This window comes from Mustela erminea, chromosome 15 (assembly GCF_009829155.1).
Source record: "Mustela erminea isolate mMusErm1 chromosome 15, mMusErm1.Pri, whole genome shotgun sequence".
In the NCBI taxonomy this organism is placed as follows: Eukaryota; Metazoa; Chordata; class Mammalia; order Carnivora; family Mustelidae; genus Mustela; species Mustela erminea.
Genome location: NC_045628.1, coordinates 74,837,154 through 74,860,545, shown reverse-complemented (window position 1 = coordinate 74,860,545; position 23,392 = coordinate 74,837,154). Strand labels below are relative to the sequence as shown.

Sequence of the window (23,392 nt, the reverse complement as noted above, 5' to 3'; positions counted from 1 at the left end):
CTCAGATCTGGGCCCCCCAAGTCCTCTGAAGCAGCCCCAAAGAGAATGGCCCCAGAACCATAAGGAATTGCCTCAACATCTATTCCCAGTCTGTCCTTCCTAGGTGAGGCAACCTCCCCTCCCCTGCCCAATGCCACCAGCACATAGAGAAATCAATTTTTCCCATGTACAAGTTTCTGTTCTCACAAGGTAATGTGTCTACACTGGCTTCCCAATTCCCAGGCCAGGTAGTCCTTGCTCCTGCCTTCATTTTGCCTGGTACATGGTTCTAGAAGGTGGGGAGAAGCCACAAAGGCAGTGAGTGAGTAGAAGCCCAGGAGCGTGAGAGCAGAGAGCAGAGCCTTGGCCACTGCCCCAAGTACACCTTTCCTTGACATGTTCCTTCCAGAGCCCAAGTGGGAGATGACATCAAGACCACGAGTGGGGGCGAAGGGGGGGGTAAGCAGGGGCTCCAACCAGAATCCATAATCTGGTTCTGTCCCATACTAGCTGATGACCTGAATCAGATCACCAGAGTCCCTGAGCCTCAGGTTTTCCCATCTGTATAATGGGAGCATCTAGTTTTGTAGTGTTATTGTGAAATTAGTGATAATGAATATTGAGACACTGCCAGACAGATCCTAGACCTTCAAAATATGGGTTGTGCTTAAGAGAGTGAATTCTGGAGCTGGGCACTTAGATTCTGATTCCAGTAAGTTACATAATACGTTTAAACTTGGTTACCTCAAAGGTAGAACGACAATGGCACTAGTTCCTATCTTAGAGAGTGGCTGTTAGGATTAAATGAGGCACATGAACAGCTTAACATGGAGCCTGGCAATAAGCTGTAGGTATTACCACCATGATCATTTTTCAAAAATTACTGAAAAGCCTAGAAGCAATGACAGCTTGGCACCCAAGTACTATTTTCTAAATACCACTTCCTACAAAGGACACCAGAGCTCCTTCTGGATTGGGGGCAACAAATGTATCAGGTGTACTTTGGTGGAGATAAAACCGTTTGCTGGAGATATGTCAAAAGTACACAGAGGCCTATTTGAAGGAACTCCCACTGACCAAATCTGAGATGATAAGGCCATCAATAGTGATGGAATAGATGATAAGACATTGTATTTTTTTTTAAGATTTTATTTATTTATTTGACAGAGAGAGATCACAAGTAGACAGAGAGGCAGGCAGAGAGAGAGAGGGAAGCAGGCTCCCTGCTGAGCAGAGAGCCCGATGCGGGACTCGATCCCAGGACCCTGAGATCATGACCTGAGCCGAAGGCAGCGGCTTAACCCACTGAGCCACCCAGGCGCCCCTGTATTTTTTTTAATCTATAAATCTATTAGGGATACCCAAAACAAAGTGAGGGATTGAATGTGCACCCAGCAACATAATAATGGACTCAGACAAGGATTATCAGTGGATGTTAAGAACTTTCATGAATGTTGTTGGGGAGCAGAATATTTACATGATCTTAAAGTAATACTCTACAAGTTTCTCATCACTGCTATTGGAAGGGAAGGAAGGAAGGAAAGAAGGAGAGAGAAGGAGTGAGAGAGAGAGAGAGAGAGAGAGAGAAAGCAGGCAGCCGGAAAGGCAAGAAAGAAAGAACTCGAATTGGAGTTGCTTGTGCTTGGCTCCATGACAGCAAACCAAGATTTAATACCTAACCTAATTGCAGTTTCAGCTCCCGCAGTCAGTCCTCCAGCAACGTGGAATTACCTGGTCAGCACTACTGTGCCAATCTGTCTGATAGGCCCCTGCCTGCCCCTAAAGGTGACCTTGCCTGAAACAATCCAGTCTTTTCTGGAATAACTTCTTTGCCCCGCTTCCCTCTGCCTATGAAGTCTGCCATTCTGTACAGCTTCTCAAGTCCTCTCTATCTGCTAGGTGGGCTGTTGCCCCATTTGTGAATTATTGAATAAAGCCAATAATATCCTTAGGATTTACTCAGTTGCATTTTGTTTTTTGGCGGGACATGAAAAGATTCCGCTGCCATCACTCATTATCAAAGTTAGCATTACTAATAATGGTGTTGGGTGTCACTGTGTACCTCCTGAGGTGTTTTTCTGGGTGGAAGAGAGAGCTACCAAATGTGACAGAATGTTAGTGAATTCAGACGAAGGATACATTCATTGCACTATTCTTTCAACTTTTCTGTAGATTTAAATTTTTCTGAAGTAAAATGTGTGCGTATGTGGTGGAAATAGCAGGAGTGTTGGGGTGAGGGAGACACAGAGCTGTGGTGGCCTTGGCTCTCCGCGACCCTTCTTGTGAGCACAGGGCTCTTCCCAGGTTGACTTGAAGCTTGAGGCTCTGGGAAGTGACTGGCAAGTGACTGGCAAGAATTGAAAGACAGAAGAGGCCAACCATGGCACCTAGTACTTAGGAGAAATCTGTAGCATTCTCGAGTAGTTTCCATGAGAGCAGAATGGAAGGAAGCTCTCTGGGCAAAAGGCTGAGCTGGTAAAGGGCGAGACCAGAAGCCAGCAGATAGGCAGGCATGCCCAGGGCTCACCCGGCATTGGTTCCGCCTTCTGATTTGACAACACTCACCTGTACACAGTCACATTATTCAAAGTGGGGGAGGTCAACCCCCTGGCCTCCTCTTCCCCCTTCTCAGAGCTCCTCTTCCACCCATGGTAGCAGTAGGTGGTCTCCACCCCTCACTCAGCCCAAGTTCTTCCGCTGAATTCTTTCTGTCCCAAAACTGGCCCTTAAGTTCCATATCACTACTCTTCCCCCTTTCCCTCTGGGCTGCCCCATCTTGGTCTCCTCTGCTCGCAGCTCTTACTGAAAATGCTCCCCCCAAATCTTGACATTTTCCAAGGACCAGATCTGGGGGTACCATCCTCTCATTCTATAAACTCTCCCTGGGTGCCGTATCTTCAGACAGCCCCCTGTGTGCTGTCTACCCTCAAATCTGCGTCTGCAGGCTCAGTCGGTGTCCCAGCTTCCAGGCGTGGGTTCTCAGCTCCCCACCGGACGCATCCATTTACATGCTCTCCAATCACCCTCACTCCAACATACGTCAAATTAATGAGGCATGCTGCCCATAACCTCTCCCATCCTTTCCTGGTGAATGGTTACTCTAGCCGGTCTCCTGAAATCCAGGACTCATCTTCCCTCCTCCACCTCACCATGCTCGAAACCCCACCAGTCACCTAAATCTTGTTTGTTCCCCCTCCTGAATATTTCTCACATTCATCTCTCCTTTCCTTGCCCACTGCCCTAGGGCAGACTCTAGCCAGTTTCCCTGTGGGTTACTGAAGCCGTTTACAACAGCCTACAGGCTTTCAGTCTTGGTTCCTGCAAAATAGCTGCCCATGCAGCGATCTTAATTAAGACTACAGACCTGACCCTATGGCTTTGCCGTGGAGTGTGAGATCTTCCTGTACTTAGATTCAGGATCTGGTATTTCTCTCATTCTGGTCATAATGGACAATTCACAAAACTCCAATGTCATATTGTGATTTATAGGAAGAAGTATATATTTGGTTTTTGTCCATTCCTGACAGAATTCTTAGACCTTTGGAATTTCCTAAATAAGGAGCGTGATTAAACATGTCTTTTGTTATGTTAATAGCGTGACACTTGGAAAGCCCTAGGTCAACTAAGGGTAGAGGCTGGCCCTCAGAGGAACTAAGTCTGTGACTATAGAGTTGGAAATTTCAGTCCCACCCTCAACCTCTGGGGAGGGCAGAGGGCCTGGAGGTTGACTCAGTCACCAGTGGTCAGTGATTTAACCAATCATGCCTGCCAATGATTTCACTGAAAACGCTTATGTAATGAAACTGCCATAAAAACCCAATTGGACAGGCTTTGGAGAGCCTCCAGGTTCGGGAGTCAGAATGTATCCACGTGGGATGCCTGGGTGGCTCAGTGGGTTAAGCTTCTTCTGCCTTCAGCTCAGGTCATGATCCCAGGACCCTGGGATCAAGCCCCTCTCTGCCTAGCAGAGAGCCCCTCTCTGCCTGCCTGTCGGCCTACTTGTGATCTCTCGCTGTCAAATAAATAAATAAAATCTTAAAAAAAAATTGTATGCACGTGATGCCATGTCAGGACCCAAACTCCACAGGGAGTCCTTAGTTCAGGATCACCTATGTATATCTTCATCTGATTGATAGATCATATCCTTTAATATCCTTTCTGATAATCTAGTAATCTAATGAGCAAACCCATTTGCTGAGCTCTGTAAGGCATTCTAGAAAATTAATTGAACCCAAGGAGGGGATCAAGGGAACCTCTGATTTACAGCCAGTGAATCAGAAGCACAGGGAACAACCTGAACTTGGGACTGGTGTCTGAAGAGGGTGGAGGTCTTGTGGGACTGAGCCCAGAGCCTGTGGGACACGATGCCATCTCCAGGTAGATGGTGTCAGCTTTGAGTTGACTATAGGACACCCAGGTGCCATTGGAGAATTGCTTGGGGTGGGGAAACGCCCCTGCACGTGCACTGGAATCAGTGTCAGAATCTCGCACAAATGTTCCTTGTTCTCTCCTGCTCCCCCACCCCCAGCTCTGCCTGTTGGCTTCTGTCTACAGAGCTCATGGCCGCAAGGATGCCTACTCGTCCTTCCAGACCCAGCACATACATCCTGTCCCGACCGCATCCAAGCCAGCTGGACCCTCTCTGCAGTGCTCCCATGGAAATCTGGATGTAACTCTGGTACATCCTGTACTGTGCTGTTTTCGAAGAATTTGCTCCTACGTCCGTTTCCCCTCCCTGGGCTCCCTGGAAGCAGGGATGGTATCTTACTCACTGTCTCCAGGGTCTATCATTCACTGTGCTTGGCTTTGTAATTATTTAATTGTTTCAAGAAATCAGTCTCCAAAAACAGTGGAGTCAGAACATTCCAACCTGCGGCGTGCCTCGTCAAACACGCCCCTTTTCACTTGAAGAAACCGTGAACCGCAGCTGTAGGCGTCTGGCCCGAAGGGACGCTGCTCATCGCGGCTCCAACTGGGATCACCTTCTCCCTCGAACCTGTAAAAGTCGAGTGTGTAGATAAACAAAAGTACGTGTGTGTGGCAGTTCCGGGCTTGCGCACACGGCAAGCGTGAGCATCTCACAGCTGCGGAGATACCTGGATTTCCGGGAAGCGCAGGTGACACGTCACATTCCCCATCTTTGGCAGCAGGTGCGCTCACACCAGGCTGGGGCTGGTGTCCGACTTCTGGCCTGGCCTGATTTCTTTCACACCTTTGCTTCTAGCGTGTCGCTGGCTGGCATGCGTGAGGAAGCGTGTGCTCACATGTGACATCTTCCGCCAGGCTCAGAGGGCATCTCGAGGGCAGACGTTCCTTTTGATCACTGTTTTATATTCTCTCGGCCTCATCAGGGTTAGTAAGCCGTTTGGTATCCCAGGCAACCCGAAAGCAGCTCCCTGATGTTTTAACCCAAAAATGGCAGTTCCGGAGGGGAAAAGAGCTCAGTCTTCACGAGCTGCTGCTGTCGCAGGCTCTGTCTTTCAGGGGACTACTCCGCAAGCGACTGGGTGATCTCCATGTCCGGCCCGGGCTCTGGGTAGGAGGAGGAAGGGAATCGATTCTATATGTAAGAATAGATTCTCTTTTCCTAGCAATGAAAATAGATGTCTGGGGTCTGAAACCCCAGCTGAGTGCTTCTGCGGGGAAATCCACACGCTTCTCCATTAGCCCAAATGCAGGTTAATCTTGAAGCTGCTTAGCCAAAGAGCCAGGGGGTACAGTCACTGCTTTCTTGGAATGTTCAGAGAATCGCCCAAGCCCCTTTTCGGAGGTCAACATCACACCGCTGCCCTCGGCACAGAGCCACAGAGCTGTTCCCCACTCTGCTGCTACAGCCTCTTTCCCTGGCTTCTTTCGAAACCTTGCCTTTGAATTCAGGCTCAGGATTCCTACACGTCCCCAGGTCGAGAACACCAGAAGTTATGATTTGATAAGGCCTCTAGTCATAAAACACGGGGCCACTTGCATGCGGCCGCCCGGCTCCTCGCGTGAAAAGTAACAAAGGATGCTGCCAAGCATGTGTCTCCATGAGTCATTAAACTCTTCCCTCCGAGGACCACGGGTGCTGCCTGCCAGGTCTGTACAAACGCAGAGTGGAAGGAAAAGGATGTTCTGAGCCTCTGGGGCCAGCAGGGCCTTTGATAAAGAGCCACGTTCTTCAGGCCAGAGAGCGGCCTATGGATTCTTTGCTGTGTAACAGGTCATCAGCAGGGAGCTGTGCAGCGCCCAGCAGTCCACCCAATGCAGCAACTTGTCCAAACAGAGCTGCTGCCGTGCAGCCTCCCAGGGGTGGCTCCCAGCAGCGCTGCTGCGGACAAGGTCCCCCGCAAGATTTCTTATGCTGCCATGCTCCCTGGCTAGGGCTGTGGGGCTCAGATGTTTCCCTTGCTTTGGTCCCCCCACCCCTCAACATATTTTGCAGGATCCAGAAAGGCTTCACTCTGTTACTTCTGGGGAGTCTGTGCTCTCCTTGAGCCCTCTCGGTGGCCTGCAGTCCTCTGCCCCCTTCTCTGCTTAGGCTCCCCTCCTGTGGTGTCTGGGGCTATTGTCCTGGAGGTTCTGACCCAGCACAGGTCCCTGGTGCAGCTGTGGAAGGCACTCATTCTCTCGTCAGATTCTTGAGGGGTGCCTGGGTGCCTCCGTTGGCTAAGTGCCCCACTCTTGGTTTCAGCCCAGATCATGATCTCATGGGTCATGGCATCAAGAGCTCAGCGGGGAGTCTGCTTGAGATTCTCTCCCTCTGCTCCTTCCGTGTTCACTCTCTCTCAAATAAATAAATACATCTTTTTTTATAAAATGCAGACTCCAGGCACCTGGGTGGCTCAGTGGGTTAAAGCCTCTGCTTTCAGCTCAGGTCATGATCCCAGGGTCCTGGGATCGAGCCCCGCATTGGGCTCTCTGCTCAGCGGAGAGCCTGCTTCCCCCTCTCTCTCTCTGCCTGCCTCTCTGCCTATTTGTGATCTCTGTCAAATAAATAAATAAAACCTTTTTTTAAAAATGCAGATTCCTGAGCCCAACACCAGACTCCATGGATTTGAATCCCTGGGGGTGAGTTCTAGAAACCTGCAATTTGTACGCTTTCTAGGTCATCCTCAGGCATGCTAAAATTTCATGTCCACTGTTCAGTGCATCTCACAGAAATTAGAAGAAATCTCTGAGACTGTTGACCATAGAATATACCAGAACTAACACTAATTAGCGAGATGGGAGGAGATGGGCTTTAGCAGATGGTTGGTTGAGATATCCAGTCATGCTTCTTACAAAACATCTGACCCGGTCTTGAGGAAGTGGCCCAAGACCTTTAAAGGCCGGTTTGCTGAGTTTTGGTCACCAAGTAAAAATCAGTAGTCATGGAAAGAAAATAGCCTTTTCCACTTCAGTGAAGGCAAGGGGCAGCCTCAGTGAAGGGGGAAGGCCACCGGAGACAGGTGAGGGGAGTGGCACCCCAGAAGCGCTAACCACCTCCAAGGGACACTCCGAGAAATGAAGATGAGGTAGAAAAATGAAGAAGGGATGAAACTCCAAGCACCAGGATGTTCACGGGACTTGAGGTTCAGGAAACAAAAACGTTTGAGTGGATTCCCAATGGGGACAGAGCTGCCATTTGTTGTGGGGGCTGAGGGCACAGTCACAATGATGGTGGGTTGTTAGCAGCATTTAGAAACCAGTGATGCCGGGCTTCCTGAAATGTGAGAGACGGTCTTCCACAGTGAAGAATTTTCTCGAGTCCCTCAGCAGATTGATGCTTGTGATTTTTCTGAGTTTATAAACAAACTTTATTTTACATAATTTACGAAAACATACATGAAATATTTTTTGACCTGCTTAAATACTCAGTTGGACCTCAAACAATGCAGGGTTTGACATGCAGTCAACAATCTGTGTGTTACATTTGACTCCCCAAAACTTACCTACTAATAGCCTACTGTTGGCCGAAAGCCTTACCAATAGCGTGAATAGTCCATTAATATATAGTTTGTATGTTATAAGTATTACAAATATTGTATTCTTAACAATAAAGTAAACTGGAGAAAAGAAAATGTTACTAAGAAAACCATAAGGAAGAAGAGATGTATTTACAGGCCTTACTACAGTATTTAGCATATTTATGAAAAAAAATCTGCATCTACATGAACCCACGAAGTTCAAACCCATGTTGTCCAAGAGTCACCTGTATAGTGAAATTTTCAGGAAAAAGACGATCAAGTTTTTTCCAGAACTTTGCCAAGGGTTGGCCACAATTTCAGAATACAGGTCAGTCCCAGCAGCTCTAGTCAGAGAATGTGCCTTGCCACTGCAAGGAGTTCGTCTGCACCTGCTGTGATTTTATGTAGACCTTCCAGCCCGTGAGCCCCTTGTCAGATCTTCTAGGGGAGACATGACTGAGCTGTGCCGTCTTTTTAAATGTCATCTTTTGTTATAAGTTACTTGCCGTTTAGTTTTTCTTTGGTGTTACATTATATGGATTTTTTAGAATTTCGTGAACTTAAGTTCAGGAGAATAAAGAGAAATTACCAAATATTTGTCCCAACAGGGGCTGCTGGGTGTAATGGGGAGACAGGCGCCAGCGGACGGTGCCCAGGGCCTGTCTGCAGTGCCAGCGAGGGCTCTGGTCCCTGGGCTGCCTGCAGGGCTCCCTCTCATCCCATTTCCAGGGACTTGCCGGGACCAGCTGGCTGCTTCCAGTTGACTCTCTAGGTCCTTGGCACAAATCCAACTCTCGAAACGTCCGCCGATCCCCATAGAGCATGCGGCTCCCCTTGTTGTGGGTACAGACTCTCTGAGGAGGGTCCTTGACAATTTAGTCATTTAGTCACCAGGGACATTCCACCACTCTTGCCTTACTCCTGTTTTGGCTCAGGGAGATTTCAATATGGACAGAAACCATCAAGTATTCAATATTATTATTATCAAGTACCACATGAACCAGACCTTCTATACCCATGTCTGCGCCTCACTGATTCTCACGGTGTGCAAATCCCCCCACCCTCCAGGACATGAGGTGCTCCAGGGTCAGAGATGGCTGAAGGTCAGGAAGACCGGCTGTGCCAATTTCTTGGTCATAAATATCTGTTTTTACAACGTTCTTGTGGGTCTTTCTGTATAGAAGAGCTATGCCAGATGACCTAATTAAAATCCCTTTCTGGGAATTCCATTTCACCCCAAACCCAGAGGAAATGGGGCTAAGAAATGGAACACACCAGTGAGTACCACCTTGGCTGAGCCCAGATGAGCAGAATGTACCTAAAAGTCTCAATACGGGGGAAGGGACAGGCTCTTCCGGTCTGTCTCTGACTCTTCCTTTGCCTTTGGATAATGGTGAAGGCCAAGGGACGCTGGGTGAGACGTGACAGCTCAGTGGATCCTCCCCGGCTGCATGTTGGAATCTTCTAGAAGAGTATGGACGCCTGGGTCCCACTGCAAAGATTCTGAGTCCACTGGTCTGTGGTGCAGCCTGGGCACTGGTGTGTTCAGTCAGCACCGTCCGCTGCAGCTGCTCTCACCAGCTCCTTCCAGCGCGTCTTTATTCTGGCCTCTCCCATTTCTTCTAGCTCCAGGGAGAAGGCTTGGGTGATTAATTGCCAAGCAAAACCATTCATTACCCCCTTAATAAGATGAATTTGTGTCACCAACAATAAGTCATCCTGTCTCAGCCCCTCTTCTGCTCCTGAAAAATCTCCATGCATCATCCCCTCTCCTCCCTTCAAACTGATGTTCTGATAAATCCTCATTTTTGGAAAGACATCTTGGCCACCAGAAGGGATTTGGGGGATTGGAGGGCACGGGGTGCTGTTGGGGAGAGAACTAATGGCCACAACATCAAATTTAACCCAAGGAGATTTTTGCAGAACCGCAGGCCGCTGGTCCAGATCCTGGCTCTGGGAAGGACAGCCCTCCAGGACCCAGGGCAGAAGATGGGTATCTGTGTTTGTAGCGTCTAAGAAAGTCACTGCTTCAACTCTTAAGAAATTGCCATTTGTGATGGGACAACTTGAGTGTCTTTTCTTTAGGATCATAGACATCTACCCAGCTATAACCTAAAGTTTCTGCCCTCCCCTTGTTTTGTGTTCAGTGTCGATTAAAAACAATTATAACACCTATTATGGAGTGGATTATGACCCCCCAAAATAGATATGTTCAAGTCCTAAACCCCAGGGCTTCTGAATGTGACCTTATTTGGAAATAAGATCATTACAAATGGGCACCTGGGTGGCTCAGTGGGTTAAGCCGCTGCCTTCAGCTCAGGTCATGATCTCAGGGTCCTGGGATCGAGTCCCACATTGGGCTCTCTGCTCAGCAGGGAGCCTGCTTCCCTTCCTCTCTCTCTGCCTGCCTCTCTGCCTACTTGTGATCTCTGTCTGTCAAATAAATAAATAAAATCTTTAAAAAAAAAAAGATCATTACAAATGTAATTAGTTCAATTCAGATATGGTCATTAGAGTGATCTGATATGACTATGTCTTTATGAAGAAGGGACTCGCACGAGGGCGGCCAGCGACACCAGGACCTAAGAGAGAGGGATAGACAGATGCTCCCCTGGAGCCTTCCAGAGAGCATGGCCCTGCAGACACCCTATTCTCCAGAACTGTAAGAGAACACATTTCTCTTGTTTTAATCCAGCCCGGTCATGACAACCTGTTATACTAGCCCTGAGGAATGGATCCAAGCCAAGATGTAAATCCCACTTTAGTTTGTTGAAAAGAGGCAAGAGGTTGTGATAGTTACAAGCATGGGCTTTGGGGTCAAGCAACCCTAGGTCCACTCCCTCCTATGACTGGCTGTGCGACTTGGGTAAATAATTTAATAGCTCTGGGGCTCAGCGTTCTCATCTGTATGATGGGGATACTAACACCTATTTCACACGTTATGAAACTTGAAACAAATCAAGTCTGAGAAGTACTTACCCAGGACCTACAGGCACCCCCCAAGCACTGAGACAAGAGACAGAGGAGCTTGGAGTGGGAAACTGGGGGGTTCTACACCCACCCATGTGTATGCATTGTGGTTGAGGCCCAGGCTCTGTGGGGCAGGCTGTCTGTCTGCATAATGGAAGGCAGAGGCCAGACCAGGTCGCTGCCTCCCCAGGACGCTGTCAGGGTGAAAGAGATGATGCATGGAAGCCCATGGTGGGAGCCTCCACGTTAGCATCAAATTGCCAGTGTTATCTTTCCATCCATTCATCACTAATGATTTTAGGGTTTCCGTAGGATGGTTTGCAGCTCAATGCACAGTGGGTGTGCTGGCCCTCAGTTCACACCCCAGGCATCTGGCTGTCACGCAGCAACAGCAAACCCATTCACTTGGGTCTTACTGCTTAATTATTGCAAATTGGCATGGCTTCCAGTGCCTTGAGAGCCCTTGGACACGCACCATACGTTCTGGGCAGGAAGGCTCTCCTGGCACAGGGATGCTGCCTGTCACTCCTGCAGCTCCGGTCTGCTAAGTGCTGGATCCTCTCCAAACTCCCGGGTCCAAACACACAGGAAGCAAGAGCCTGGGACTCAGAGATGCCAGGGCCACGCGCACCCGGGACCAGCTTATCAGCCTCACGTCCAGCACTTGTCACCACTGGCAATTTCCAGCCTGGCAGCAGAAAGAGGCAAGGGGGTGGGGAGCCAGGCAGTGGTCTCCTATTTCACATATAAGCGGAATGTGCACAAAATACATAGAACCCAGCCGTCCTTAACTCCCCAGGCCCATGTGAAGAGCTATGTCACTGCTTGTCTTGGTTGTCCTCTAACTATGGGTACAGAATGAAGGAGAGCTTGACCAGAACCTACATCACTCATTCCTTCCTTCCTTCCTTCCTTCCTTCAATCAACTCGCATTTCCTGAGCTCAGCCCTGGTGATACAGAAATGATCAAGGATGGGGGCTTCTAGAACCTCGATCAGCAAGCTCCGGAATGAAGAGTCAGCCCCCAAGCTCAGATGTGGGGCCAGCTTCCTGGAACCTCCCTCTGCACAGGGAGGAGCCTTGGCTCAGGCACCTCAGGAGGCTCAGAGGCTCGGCGGGAAGCTATTCCAGGGAGTGGCCTGTTCACAACACCCATTTCAACAAGTGTTTAGCAAGCCTCCATGACGGGCTGGGCACCGTCTGGGGGAGCTTGAGTTTCATCGACAAATTTTAAAAAGAGCTCAGGCCTCATGGAACTTAGACTGAGACCCCAGGAAATCTGAAATCTGCAACTTGAATATTTTCTGCTCCTTCTTGACCTGGGAATATTCCAGTGAGACTGGGGTTCTGTGAGACCTGGCTTCTTCTGCCTCACAAATTGACCATGGGGCCAACCACACTCTCTGCCCTGTTCCTGAGGACACTGCTTCCCTCATCTACGAGCAGCCCAGGCTTGGTCAGAGGGGAGAAACACAACATGCTCATTCTTTCATAGAGCCCGGTCACTTAAGCCAGAGCCCATAGACCCCCACAGAAGGTTCTCTTGAAGAGCTATCATCCAGTGTGGGTGAGGCAGGCCTGTGGCAAAGGCAGGCTTGTGGCAACAAGACCCCGTCCTGGAAAGACAGGAGGGACCACTGATGGCCTGACAGCAGGATGACCTAGAAGATCCTCTCTGGGAAGGTAACCTGATGGTGACTGGGCAGAGGCCCAGGAGGAAGGGGGCAGTGCCCTGTCAGGGAGAGCCAGGTCTGTCCAGGCTGGCATTGCCCATCCTGGTGTTGAGGGTCAGGGCCCATTCGGGAAGCCTCGATCTTTGGGTGTGATCAAAGGAAGATTCCTTCCCCGAGAATGGAAATGGAAACAGCAGGCAGATGAAATTTCAGGCGAATCGGGAACTAAAGACTAAGCATCTAGTTCATGGTAGCTTAACCTGGGCACTCTGAACATGTCAGGCCAGATCATTAACTTTCTGTTGTGGGGAGCTGTCCTGCCCATTGTGAGCCATTTAGCCGCCTCCTTGGCCTCTCTACCTGCTAGATGATGGTAACATTGCCCACCTCAGCCTTGGCAACCGAGAATGTCTCTAGATAATGCACAAAGTCCCCTGGGGGCAGAATCCGTCCTGGCTGAGGACCGCAGATCCAGCTGTTTCCTGGAGCAATCTCTCCCCCCACATCCGCTCAGCCTACTCTTAGGTCAGCTCCCTCTTCCCGGTTTGTCCAGAACTTTCTGGCGTTTAGCACAGCAACTCCCACATTCCGCCAGCATCTGGAAACTGGGACAGTTGGTCGGTGTGCCAGCTCCTCTCCTTCCTTCCATAGGAGGCCTGCCCTGCCCCGGCCTCAGACACTGCCACCCCGTACCGCCCTGCCCCCATCCCTCTTGTTCTGTTCGGCCATCCACTCCCTTCGCCCCAGAGCTCTTACCACCTTCTACCATACCGTTTAACGTGGGGTGGCCTTCACTGTCTGCCTCTCCCCTGCAGCCCTCTTCCCACCCCCACCGTAAGCTGGTTGAGGGTCAGATCTTTGCTTTCCTCACTGGTGTTTCCCACGTGCCTCCAACCGTGCCTGGCACACCGTAGATGCTCAGGGACTGTGGCCGCAGGACAGTGAGGAATCCAGACACACTAGGGGCATCTGTGACCTCTGTAATTTCTCCTCTGCTTGTTATTCTCACTTTCCTTGCATGTCGTGTGGCAGTGCTTAGCAAGAAAAGCTTTCCCATGAACAGGGACTGGGGGTATGTCCTTGAGGACAGCAAAGACTATGTCTGTCTGCTGGGAGGAGGGACGGGGGAAGGGAGACTGCCCTGGAGAGGCCGAGAGCCCACCTCCCAGCATCTGGGCGGGATTCACACTCCAAAGCCTGACAGGGTGCCTGGCACATAGCAGATTCTCCACAAATATCTCCCAGATTGAGCATGGACAAGGAAATATACAGTTTTGGGGTAAAGAGCCTGGGGTCAGGCTGCACTGGGTTCCAATCCTGGCACTGCCGCAGGTCTAGATCTGTCTGACCTGGGTCAAATACCTTCCCCTCTCTAGGCCCGCATGTCCCCATCTGTTAGATGGAGACAAAAATGATACTCACCTTGTCAGCCTCACCACCTCCCCGTCATGAGGATTATGAATGGAAGTCCTTCAGCCTGGTGCCTGGTACAAAATACTCTGTAAATGGAAGCTGATATGGGATTTCTTCCCAGGAGAGTGACAAGAGGTACTGAATTTTTTTTGCCTACTTCCACATAGCCAATCACCCTAACTCAGCAACTGCAAAACAGCAGCGATCATTTATTTCCAGCTGTCACAGTCTCTGTGGGTAAGAAATGCAAGAACGGCTTGGCTCTGGGTTCTGGCTGTCACAGGAGGCTGCAGTCAGATACCGGCCAGGGCTGTGGTCTCCTCGGAAGCCTCCCCTCAGATTGGAGGCTCCTATTCCAGGGTGGTTCGGTCATGGCTGACGAGTAGACTGACGAGCTGTCAGTGAGGCCTCAGTTCTTCGCCATGTGGCTACCTGAGCAGACGCAAGACATACTGGGGGCTTTCCTCAGAGCGATTCATCCAAGAGAACAAAGTAGAAGCTTCCACACCTTCTCAGTCTCATCTTGGAAGTCACCCATCATCGGCTCTGCATGCTGTTGGTCTCACAGACCAGCCCTGACTCAGCGTGGAAAGACTCAACACAGGCGTGAATACCAGGAGGCAGGGGCCATTGGCAGCCATCTTGGAGGCTGGCTCCCCCAGATACCACAGGCTATTATCTTGGAATTGGGAGTTGCTTCACCCACACCTCGATAATCAGGTTTCATTTCTACCTCACCTGCTCATCTGCAAAAAAGAAGGTATTAGGATGGTGGATGATTTTTACTTTTCTCCTTGGGCTTTGCCATATTCTTTGCATTTACCACAAGGAGCATGCATTTGTTTAGAAATGAGAAAAAAACGGGAAAAAATATAAACCTCACTCAGTTTGTAACTGTCACCATGGCTGGTCCAAACAGGGGTCCTACCCTTCTGGAGGACACTCAGAAAATATGCTGAGGACACGCTGAGGTGCACCTGACGGACACTCCCCACGAGCTTCCTCCCAGTTTGTTGAGGGACTCAATGAGCTATCTATGAAATGGGGTGCTAACTTCTACGTGGAGTTGTTTGCAAGGATCAGGGAGACATTCTGGACAGATGGTTGAAATCTAGGGAGGGAAAAAAGTCACTGAAAGGCCAGATGGTCAATGACAAAGAGGCAGAGAAAGACCTTGTTATGAGGATAACACTGACTGACACCCCCCCCAAACCAAGTTGTCACCTGTCCCGCCTGAACAATTACGCCCATTCTCTTTAATGGATATGCCAGAGGGCACCTGACTTTCAGGCTTGTATGTAATTATTATTCTCACTATGATTCTAATTAGTAATATCTGATGGATTCTGGACTTAATTCTTTGCTACCATATAACAGCAAAGTTCCTGGCAGCTAGCTGGTAGCGGACAGAAATTCTAATTTTTCGTGAGCGACCACTGATTGTCAAACCCATCAACACCACTGAAATCCTGAGATTCACCAGGCCTGACTGTAATAAGCATTTTCCCCATTTCTTTTCCTGCTCCCTCTCTAGAAACAGCTTCTCCGTGCAAATTGTCATGACAACCTGAAGAGAGGACACACAGCAGCAAGCCGAGCGCGGGGACAGAGGGTCTGTGCGTCACGATGAAAGGGAGCCGGCCAGTCTGTCCTCACTTTGCAGAGAGCTCAGCAGTATAAAACCACAGCGGATTTTGAAGGTCACACTTGGTCTTTAAATGGAAAGTGGGGTTAGGGGCTTCACCGTGCAGCGGCTTCTGGGCCTGCAGTGAGGCATGGAGGCTGAGCCGACTGTCGGGCTCAGAGCCTGCATGGGGCTCTTACGACCTGCCGGCTCCCCCCCGACCCGCGCAGTGGGTTTATGGTTTAATTGTGCTTGACCACTGAGCGAAGCTTTGTGCAAAGAGATAGGGAAGCGGCTCCCCTTTGATTCCTCCTACCCAGAGCCATTGGAGAAAGGAGGTTGTTTATCACAGAAGAGCTGTGAAGAGCTTCTCAGAAAGCCCCATGGGCTATTTTTGGGTAGCGGATTTCTGCGTGGCATGGAAGAGAGTGTCAGCCCAGAGCAGGGAGATGGAGCGCCGGCCGGCCGTCTTCTCTCTCTGGCTGCTTGGGCAATCCCCTTAACTTCTAGACTCTGTCACTGTCCATAAAATGGAGTGTCCCCTGCCAGAAGGCAGAAGGCTCATTAAATGCTCTCCAGAGGTCCCTGGGACTAGCAGATTCCTGACCCCAGGAACTTGGCCTGTGCAGTGGAAAGAACAGGGCCTCTGGTGTCAGCACGAGCTGGGTCTGAATCCCAGATCTGCCACCTACACCCCTGTGTGACCTTCAGCAAGGGACAGAAAATTCTCCCAAATGCAATCTGCTCACAATCCCAGTTTCCAAGGCTAAAAACCCAAGAGTCCTTTTCCCTCCCAGCACCCTCAGCCCATCCCAAATCGGTCAGCAGGTCCACTTTGCTTCCCCAAACATCCCTCTAGGCTGCCCACTTCCTTGCATCTCCCCCATTGCCACCGTGGGCCAGGCACCAGCACCCTAGCCTAGAGGTCCCCACCAGCCACCCAGCTGGCCTCTCAGCTGCCACTCTCGCCCTCACTGCTCCTTTTCCATGCAATAGAGTGAGCCTTGGAAGCCCCAGGTTGCCACTGGTCTGCCTCAAATCCTTCAGTTAGTGGCTTCATGCTTAACACTTGGCAGGAACTGTTCTAAATGCTTTACCTACTTTAACTCATATAATCCCCATAAGCAACTCTACAGGGTAAGATAGCTACACCATAGATATATAGAAAAATACATAGATAAGCTATCCCCATTTTACAGAGGAGGAAATTGAGGCCAAGAGAGATTAAATTAATATTCTTGCCCCAAATCACAGAAGAGTGAGGGGCAAAGCCCAGATCTGAACCTAGGCAGTCTGACCCTGAATCCACACATTTACCTCCACACTGGATTACTCCAGACCCCACACCAGCTCCTGCAAGATCCTCACCCATCTCAGGTCTCCTGCTCCTCCTTGTCTGCATGTTCCACTCACCCAGAGCCTTCTGAAGACAGGCTGAGCACATGCTGACCCCAGGGCCTTTGCACATGCTGTCCCTCTGCCCACGTCCTTCTCTCATCTGCCACCTGGCTGAATCATCCCCCTCTCCCTCCTCTGCCTGAACATTACCTCCTCTTAGAGGACACCCTGGCCACCTCGTGTAGGTTGTAAAGCCCTGGTTGTAAGAAGAGAAGGATTTGTCAGTTCCCTGGTGTGGTCAGTCTCTCCCCCACCCCCCCGCCCCCGGCCCTTTAGTCTAAGATCTATGAACACTTGCTCAGGTCTGTTTCCTTCATCACCATTCATGCTGGTGCTTGTGGCCTCACAGGAGTTCAGTACAAAGCCAGATGAGAGCTTGATGACCCACCTCTACTGCAGGGTGGGGTGTCTTTCAGCCTGGGGAGTGCGTGGGTGCTGGTGGAGGGCCACCTGGCATAAAGTAGCAGTGGGCTAGAGAACAGGAAACACACTCAAATACTCCTGGCCAGGTGGTGACTGGCCTGAAGTGGGGAGCGAGGGAGGCTGAATTGTCCAGGATGACCCCCGGTTTTCAGGCTGGTGCGCTGGATAAAAATGAAGGGGGGACATGGTCCTGCTCCACAAAGGGTAGTGTCTGGGGAAAGGGAAGATAGCCAAACCTAAATGACTAAAGTACCAGGCAACTGGTAATACAGGCAACTGATAATAAATGTCATTAACGGGCAAAAGGGGAGAGGGGGCAAAAATACTACTGGAACTTGAAAGAGGCTGAGATTGTTTCTGCTTGGGATGACCAGAGCGGGAATGGGCCACGTGAGCAAATACCAAAACACAGTGAGCGGAGGACACAGCAAAATTGTCTCTCCTCCCTAAAACAATTAGATTTTTCTTAACCCAGTTTGACTTCAGGAATCCCAATGTGAAAATAGTGACATTTGGCTGTCTGTTGCGGGTGAGTTCAGGGGCGCCCCCTTAAGGGTGAAGCAAGAACTGGGAGGGGCCATCCCAGTGGCTGGCTACCTGAGCAGCGGGGAGGGGTCCGCTGTGGGAAGAACCAGCCTGAGCCTGAGAGTAACAGGGGCCTTGCCTTGAACCTCACCACCGTCTCCCCACAAAAAGGTAAGGAACATTCTGGATCAGAGCTTGTAGGCACTTTCCCATGTGGCCCACTAGCTCAGGGAATGGGAACTTCCTAGACTTTCATCCATGGCCCAGGAAAACGGAATTTTAACTAGTGGGTCCATACCTACCAAGGAGGCCTCATTGTCACCCATCCTGTCTGGTATGGAGGACAATCCATCATTCCATCCTCTGGGCTCAGTGTCCACACACCCTGTCCAGTTGATAATACCACCTTCATGGGACCTGGCGTGGTCCAAAAAGAGAGAGAAAAAAAAAAAAAAAAACCAAAAAAACAAAACATGCTTTGGTGAGTGCTGTGAAGTGTGTAAACCTGGCGATTCACAGACCTGTACCCCTGGGGATAAATATATATGTTTATAAAAAATAAAAAATTAAAAAACAAAACAAAAAACACACGCACATCAGCCTAGCCCCGGGAAACCTCGTGTGTGGCTCTCCGTTACCTCCAGTACCTTGGACATGTAGCTATCCTCTCTGGGACGAGCCTTTCCATCTTTCAGGTAAGAAGGTTAGATTAGAATGGCACTCCTCTGACATTTTTTTAAGTGGGGACCTTTTTTAAATTAAAAAAAAAAAAGGAAAAAATATTTAAAAAACTGAAATCTTAAGGGAACTTCAACATCACGAGCATTTAACAGTGAAACACCACTGCTGAAATAGGGACAGGCCAGCCTGAGTCCACACCTGACTCCCTGTCCCCCAGCCCCCCACACCCCCACCGTGCCAAAAAATGTGCAAGGCCAAGGAGCCCGCCAGAAACTCCCTTCCCCAGATGCTCATTAAGAACACCCTGTAGCTCCAGGTGACTTCCCTTGAGCAGCGTTCTTGGGACTCTAGGTCTCCCCTGGACCCTCTGGAGACGCCGTCTGCCGAGCTGACATAGCAAGAGGTGTGAAGTAGGGCAAGACATCTGGGAGATCTCTGTGGTCCCTAAGGGCGTGGTAATGCTGTTTGCTTTCCACGCAGTCCTCCCGGGAGGCCACCGAACCCAGGCCACGTATAGGCAACTGTCACTAAGCATGACCAGTGGTCAGGGAGTTGATACTTTCAGTTGCAACCAAATGGTGTGCAAAGTTGTCCCCATAGATGCAGGGCGCTCTGAGCTGCTTAAATACAGAGCCTGAGTGCAGAGCCTGATCAATGAGTGTTTGCTTTGGCAAATCTTAAGCCAGGCACTGATGCTAAAATCAGAGACTTGAATATCACCTTGAGCCAGTCCCCTGCAAACATTCATGGACATGAACATCTCAGGGGAAATGGTACAACATTGTGGTTTCAAAGCCCAGCCAATAAAGTCGGATAGACTCACATCCAATCCCCCAAACTGTTTTCTCATCTGTAAAATGGGAAAAGCAACAAAGACACCACAGAGCTGTTGTTTGGAATAAATGAGAGAGCATCTGCTCCCGTTACCATTATTATTCATGTCACTTGGATCTGTTTCCAAGTAGTGTCCCCCTATGGAGGCATCACACACCGAGGGCACACATCGCTGCAGAAAACCACTGGAGAAGTGGCCCGGCCATTCCTTAACCTGGATCTAGTATCCACCTGTCTGTCTGTTTTAAATACTAAGTACTCTGAATATAAAATTATAGAGATATTCTGAGGTTCTCTAGATGATACTATCTGCCTGCCTCCAGATAAGGTTTTTTGCTTTCAGTAGGCATGTGGGCCAGGGCCAGATTATCTTAATCCACCCTCCATGAGCTGGTTCAAAGCTGGTTTCAGTCTTTGTGAAGGCTGGTCTGTTTCTGAATCATCGCTATGCCTGGGGCATTAGTAACCCCTCAGTTGCCCCAACCAAAAGCCTGAAGTGTGCACCAAACTCCCTGCTCCTTGGCAGGCTCCGAAGGCAGTGCTTGCTTTCCAGCCTTGCAGGACTCCTAAAAATTCTGCTTGGTATCTCAACCTCAACGGACACTTAGAAATTACACAGTGCCTCAGTGGGAAAGGAAAGGGAATGCTGGCCCCTAGAATTCCCTCCTCTCCTTGATTTTGGCTCTTCAAGTCCTAGCTGCCTTGGTAGCTCTCTGATTGCTTCCACAAAGTTTTTTAAAAAAATATATTTTATCCACTTTTTCTAGTTGTTCTCAAGGTAGGGGTTGATCCACTGTATTGGAAGTAAAAGTCTGTATTTTGATTTTAATGCTTATTTGGGTACTTTCAAAAACTGTCCTGTTTTCCTCTGCTTCGTTCATTAAAGACCTCCCTGGGATGGTTGGGGGTAGTGGAAATCCATGCTTTGCGTGCCAGTCTCAGGTCAAATTTCTGAAGAGGCAGAAAGGTACAATGTGAGGCGAGTGTTCAATCAAGGATTCAGGTGGCCTGTTGTCATAAACCAAAGGGGCAAGGCCACAGAAGTCTTGTTCTCTGGAGCTTTCCTCAGCAGCTGAATTCTGAAGGCATTTTTCCTCAGCAAGCTGACAAACTAGGCTGATTAATGATAACTTTTCCTCCAAATAATACAGTTTAGAAACAAGGGAAGAGAGCCACCTCCTGGTAAGAAATATGGTGGTACGTTAGAGACTCGGAGATTTGTGGAAGAACCCTGTGGATCCCCAGGAACCGGGGTCTGAGAAGAGGCTCACACTCAGCAGGCTCCTGTGACCTGACCTTCAGTGAGTGCGGCTCCCATCTTACCCTTTTTATGCCCTGGGTCTCTGAGAAAGGTTTCCACCATGTGGAATCTGAGAAATTGTTCCGTCTGCAAACCACTCAGAGTTCAATGGCCTCATCTTACACACTGAGTCCTCAGCAGATAACCTTCCCAGGACCTTACAAAGCATTCCTGGTAAATCCAGGGCCAAACCCAATTTCTCTGACCCCAATCCAAGCACTTTCTACCACCCCACCCTCTGTCACTTTGAGATTCTGTTTCCCAAAAGATTGTTGCTTGAAAAAACTGTTTATTTTAAGGGCCAGGTCCAGGGCTCTTTTTGTGGGGCTTTGTGGGATTTTCTCACAAACTCCCCCAGCCCCCAAACTCCCCAGAGAATAAGAATTGGTTATGACTGTTGGCATTTTCCTGACAGGAAACCAAAGGCAGCAAAGCTAACTGGTGCTCTGCCTCAGACCAACCCAGTAGACTGACTCACTGTGTGACATGGACAAGTCCCACCACCTCCCAGGGCCCAGTTCCCTCCTCCATAAAATGAGAAAACCAGAAAACTAAAGACCTTTGTACCTTGTTACGGGAGGCTCTTTGCAGAGTCCCCCGACACCCCTGAGTCACCCTGACTGAAACCACCACGTGATGCTTCCTTCTCTTGGGAAGCTGGTGACATCAACAAACCCAGATTATTGGTCCATTCCGAGAGAGGAGCTTCATTTCCGTCATGAGGAGGAAGAGATCACATCCATGTTATGAGCTAAATTGTGTCCCCCCAACATTCATATATTGAAGGCCTAACTCCCAATACCTTCGAATGTGACTGTGTATGGAGATAACCTCTGCAAAGATGGAGGTTAATTCAGGTAATGAGATCACGAAGGTAGGTCCTAGTCTGATATGACTGGGGTCCTTATAAGAACAGGACAGCGGTCTACAAGCCAAGCAGGGAAGACTCAGGAGAAACCAAACCTGCTGACACCCTGATCTTGAACTTCTTGATTCCGTAATTCTTGACTCCTTGAACAATAAATGCTTATTGTTCAAACCACACTGTCGCGGGTACTCCGCCCTGGGCGATGAGTGCGGTTGGTAGATTCCCTGCTTAACGGTCCTACCCCCTCACGTTTGCTCTCCTGACAGTGTCTCTCTGCCCATGCATTGGAAATTCCTCCCTTGAAATAAGTAAAATAAATAAAGGTGTAATGAGATGATAACAAGGGACCTATCATTTCTGCCCTGGGAAAAGGGTCACAGCAACTCACACACAGCCTCTTGCCGGGAGCGGCACTGGCTGTCCTTGCTAAGGACCGGGCCGAGACATGCCAACAAATCCTCTGCCATCGCTGCCAGCTCAGGGGTCCAAGACTGCTTGGCACCCCCCCCCCCCGCACCCCTGTTATCACACAAAGGTCTTCCCCTCCCCTGAGTTCAAAGGCCAGGGAGACAGCATGAGCGGTGAGGCCAAACCTGGCTCTTTGAGCAACAACTATGTAACTCGGTCTCTCGGTCCTCAACTTTCCCACCTGCAGAATGGGGAGAAGTATACAGTTCTCGTGCCTGTGAAGAGTGAAATTACGCCAGTGAGAACCAGGCGCTCAGAAAGCAGGAGGTAACCTGTGATTTCTCCGAGTTACAGAGCAGGCGCCTTCCGCTGGTCCCGTAGCTGAACCGGACACGCGGCACGCACGGAAGCACTTGCCCCGCACACCTGACTCCTGATCGCATCCTTGAAAATGGGATCAGGTTTGCTTAGTCTGAACAGGGCTCAAAAGAATAGAGAGGCTGTTTTCCCTGGACTCGTGAAGACCAGAGGGCGGGTTTCATCCAGGTTTCAAAATGACTGGGATCCTCTCCATCAATGAGGAGTGCGATTTTAATGAGGCTTGCTGAGAGCCGTCCTAACATGCCCAAGCCCCGCTGGTAACTCTGCCCTAGGAGCGCAAGTCCACTGGCAAATAAACTAAAGGAGGAAGCTTTGGCCCGTAAGCAAGTTTTGCCGAGATCACGTTCAAGAGCACCTACAGCCCCAAACCCCTAATTAAACAGGAAGGGAAGGTCAGCACAGGGAGAGATACTCTTGTTTTAAAACAGAACTCATTCCTCCTCCATTCTAATTAAGAAACACAGAGAGTTTGTCCTTATGGGTACCGGTGATCTTTACATCATAGTTCGAGATAAGGGTTGCTGAGAAGCTAATGTCCCCTAATCGGTCTCCCACTGTCATCGGGGCTAAAACCAGACAAAACCCAAAATGCCTTGATATGAGCCACAGGAGATGGCTCTCACACGTCATGATCTGAGAAAGCCTGAGAGGATATCCTGCCCTCCCCTATCTCTTCCACGTTTGTGTCAGGCACAGTCCCCAAGAGACTTGTGTCAGAATGTACACAGACAACCAGAGAGAGAGATGTCGGCCCCCGCTCACTGATTACCACATCTGTCCTGCCAACTCACCTCCATTAGGAGAGAGCTTTGCTCTAATAGGGCAAAGACACTGTCTCACAGAGGTAGGGAAGTCCAGGAAAGATACTAGAAAATAGGGCCACCAGGCCTTGATGGGATGCCTGACGGATCCCCAGTCTCCTCTTGGGCTCGATCACACAGCCTTGGGGGCTATAGAGACCTGTGGAGTCTTCCTCATTCTTAGAGTCTT

General features: G+C 49.7%; 1 long non-coding RNA gene across 1 annotated transcript; it reads right to left on the bottom strand.

The window, feature by feature from the left end:
• Positions 1-7,803: 7,803 nt before the first annotated feature.
• Positions 7,804-21,724, bottom strand: LOC116574467. Its single transcript, XR_004279329.1, has 3 exons — positions 21,313-21,724; positions 13,970-14,706; positions 7,804-9,526 (listed from the first exon to the last, which is right to left on the bottom strand). It is a non-coding gene; the product is annotated as an uncharacterized LOC116574467 (long non-coding RNA).
• Between the last annotated feature and the right edge of the window lie 1,668 nt (positions 21,725-23,392).